Genomic DNA, 4176 nt, shown 5'->3' with positions numbered 1-4176 from the left:
TATGGGAAAAATTGAAAATCAATATCATACTTATGGGAAAAATTGAAAATCAAGGGCTGTAGAGATAGCACAGCGGTAGGGCTTTTGCCTTGCAAGTAGCCAATCCAGGACAGAGTGGTTCGAATCCCAGAATTTCATATGGTCCCCTGAGCGTACCAGGAGCGATTTCTGAGTGCAGAGCCAGGAGTAACCCCTGAGTGTCACTGGGTGTGACCCAAAACCCCAAAATCAAACAAATAAGAAAACAAACAAAAGGGACCGGTGAGATAGCATGGAGGTAAGGCGTTTGCCTTGTATGCAGAAGGACGGTAGTTCAAATTCTGGCATTCTATATGGTCCCCCGAGCCTGCCAGGAGTGATTTCTGAGCATAGATAGAGCCAGGAGTAAACCCTGAGCGCTGCTGTGTGTGATCCAAAAACAAAAAATAAATAAATAAATAAATAAACAAACAAAAACCTGATTTAAAAGTATTCCTAATATAAACCTTTCTGTTTCTGATTTCCAGTGGAAATTTATAATCTGAGGGCAGACTTTTAAATAAGTCACTCTTTGCCAACATGTCTCAAGGTAAAAGTACAATAAATAAAGGGTATTTTGAAATAGAACATTTTAAATAACTAGCAACATCCTTAAAACATCAAATTAGAGCCTGGAGAGATAGCACAGCGGTGTTTGCCTTGCAAGCAGCCGATCCAGGACCTAAGGTGGTTGGTTCGAATCCCGGTGTCCCATATGGTCCCCCGTGCCTGCCAGGAGCTATTTCTGAGCAGAAAGCCAGAAGTAACCCCTGAGCACCGCCGGGTGTGGCCCAAAAACCAAAAAAACAAAAACAAAAACAAAAACAAAAAACATCAAATTAAATGAACAGAAAACAGATTCTAGTTTCCTTGTATAATCAGATATTCTTTGTTAAGAACTCTCAAGTGGATTGTAATACTGTTCTGCCAGCTGTAGATTCCCAGTTAAACACTCATCTTATCAGCAAAAAATATAGAGGAAAAAAAGAAAAATCTTCATTCCCATAAAAAAAAAAAAACACCTGAAAATCTTTCCTCTACTAAGGTATGAGATAAGACAAGGATACCAGTCTTACCCTGTTATTCAGCATATTATTGGAAGTATTTTGTCACAGCAGAAAAGAGATATTAAAACAACTCAACTCAGGAAAGAGAAAGTTAAATTACCACCATTTTCAGATAAAATATATGTCGAAAACCCTGACAGGCCTGAGAGATAGTACAGCAAATTAGGTGTTTGCCTTGCATGCTCTGGTTCAATCCCTGTGCTGCATATGGTCCCTGAAGTACCTGCCGGAGTAATTCCTGAGTACAGAGCCAAGAGCAAATTCTGAGAACATCAAGGTATGGCCCAAATTGCTCTGCTCCAACCCCCAAAGAAAGATAAAAAGGAAATAATAAAATCCTGAAAGTGCACCAAAAATCTCCCCAAAGACCTATAATAAGGTGGTGAGCTACAAAATCAATATACAGGACTTCATTATATTCCTATATGCAAATAATGAGGAACGAGAGAGAAATTTTAAAAGCAACCCCATTCATAAGTATGCTCCCCCAAAAGGTATCTAGAAACCTATTTAATAAAGGAGATGAAAGACTTGTACAAATAAAATAAATTGCTGATAAAAGATAAAAGAAAAAGGAAACATGCTCCTCGTACATGATTTGGAAGAATTAACATCCAAAAATAACTGATCTACAGGGGTTGGCGAGATAGTGCATAGGGGGTTTATCTCGCAGGCAAACCTCAGCACCATATATGTCTTTAAAATTCTATCAGTAGGGGCCTGAGAGATAGCACAGCAGTAGGGGATTTGCCTTGCATGCAGCTGACCCAAGAGGGATCCGGTTCTATTCCCACCATACTATATGGTCCCCCAGCCTGCCAGGGTGATTTCTGAGTGCAGAGCCAGGAGTACCCTGAGCACAGCTGGGTGTGGCCTCAAAACCAATCAATTAATCAATAAAATAAAGTTTAAAAAATAAATAAATAGGGGCCGTAGAGATAGCATGGAGGTAGGGCATTTGCCTTGTATGCAAAAGGACGGTGGTTGGAATCTTGGCATCTCATATGATTCCCCGAGCCTGCCAGGAGCGATTTCTGAGCATAGAGTCAGTAGTAAACCCTGAGTGCCGCTGAGTGTGACTCAAAAACCAAAATAATAATAATAATAATAATAACAATAACAATAATAATTAATAATAGGGGCCAGAGCAGTAGTACAAGTGGTAGGGCATCTGCCTTGCACGCACTAACCTAGGATGGACCATAGTTTGACACCCCGGCATCCCATATGGTTCCCCCAAGCCAGGAGAGATTTCTGAGTGCATAGCCAGGCGTAACACCTGAGTGTCACTGGGTGTGGCCCAAAAACAAACAAACAAACAAATAAATACGGTCGCTTAGTCCAGTCATGAGGAACAAACTACAGCTGGGTGGGCAAAGAATCGCCAGTAACATTCGCCCTTAGTCGAGGTGAGTTTACCCCTCAATCCTAAACCACTCCTCAATGGATTAACAGGAAAACCAGTAATGGTGAAACTAAAGTGGAGAATGGACTACAAAGGGTACCTGGTCTCTGTAGATGGCTATATGAATATGCAGCTAGCAAAAACAGATGAATACATAGATTGAGCATTATCGGGACATCTGGAGTTTTAATAAGGTGTAATAATGTCCTTTATATTAGAGGTGTTGAAGAAGAAGATGGGGAAATGAGAGAGGAGCATCTTTTGGGGGGGCTTTTTATATATATATTTCTAGACAATAAAGATGTGCTTGTTAAAAAAAATAAATAAATAAAATTCTACTGGTAGTGATCTCTCAGCCCAAAGCCAGGAAGAAGATCAGAACAGAGTTGGGTGTGACTCCAAAACAAATAAACAAATTAAAAAGAACAGGGGCCTTAATATCCATAAAACATATAAATACATAGAATGCCAAAATACATAAAATACATCAAGTAAAATAAGCAGAATTTTTCATGATGTTGACTTTAGAGAATCACCATCAATAATTTTCTGTCTTTGGCTATGATAGAAGCAAAAGTAAATCAATGGGTCTACATTACTAAAAAGTTTGTGGACTGCAAAAGAGCCAAGGTTAAAACAAAAAGCTGGGGCCGGGAAGGTGGCGCTAGAGGTAAGATGTCTGCCTTGCAAGCGCTAGCCAAGGAAAGATCGCAAACACGGTTCGATCCCCCGGCGTCCCATATGGTCCCCCCAAGCCAGGGGCAATTTCTGAGCGCATAGCCAAGAGTAACCCCTGAGCATCAAATGGGTGTGGCCCAAAAACCAAAAACAAAAAACAAAAACAAAAAGCTTAGGCTAAGAAAAAAAAAACTACTGAACAGAAGAAAATATTCACTCACTATATATCTGACCATGGGTAAATAACTATATAAGATTATTAGGAAGCACCCACAACAAAAATAACCTAGAAAATATGGGGAGAGGAAATCAACACACACTTCTACAAAGAAGACTTACAGATGACCAATAGTTGAAAAATAGTTTACATCACTTATATCAGTATAATGTAAATCCAAATGGCAATTAGATATACTTCACACCAGTGAGAATCACATATCTCAGACACATTGGAAACAACCTATGCTAACAGGGATGTGTTGGTTACATCTCTTTGGAAAACAGTGTGAATACTGCTCAAAAATTAATAATTAATCTCCCAGGGGCCGGCGAGGTGGCGCTAGAGGTAAGGTGTCTGCCTCGCAAGAGCTAGCCAAGGAAAGGACCACGGTTTGATCCCCTGGCATCCCATATGGTCCCCCCAAGCCAGGGGCAATTTCTGAGCACTTAGCCAGGTGTAACCCCTGAGCATCAAATGGATGTGGCCTGAAAAACCAAAAATAATAATAATAATAATAATAATAATAATAATTAATCTCCCAGATGATGCAGAGATTTCAAATCTTGGCATTTATCCCAAGAGCATGAAAGCATTTATTTGAAAAAGATATTGCAGACCTACATTCATTACAGTGTTCTTCACAATAGCCAAGAGCTGGAAACAACCAAGAATGCAGAACCATTGAGTGAATAAAGAAATCATGGTTTAAATACAGTGAAACACTGCTTGGTTATAAGAAAATATGAAATTCTGTGGTTTATGACAACTTGGATAGAGGCCATAGTGAG

The 4176-nt window shown here is 39.7% G+C and overlaps 1 pseudogene; it reads left to right on the top strand.

Annotated features, from left to right (window-relative positions):
• The first annotated feature begins 558 nt into the window (after positions 1 to 558).
• On the top strand, positions 559 to 2817 carry LOC125995008 (small nuclear ribonucleoprotein F-like; annotated as a pseudogene).
• The last annotated feature ends 1359 nt before the right edge of the window (positions 2818 to 4176 follow it).

This window comes from Suncus etruscus, chromosome 17, assembly GCF_024139225.1.
Source record: "Suncus etruscus isolate mSunEtr1 chromosome 17, mSunEtr1.pri.cur, whole genome shotgun sequence".
NCBI classification, from domain to species: domain Eukaryota; kingdom Metazoa; phylum Chordata; class Mammalia; order Eulipotyphla; family Soricidae; genus Suncus; species Suncus etruscus.
Note: the sequence above shows the minus strand (reverse complement) of the source record. Positions and strands in the feature narration are given on the sequence as shown.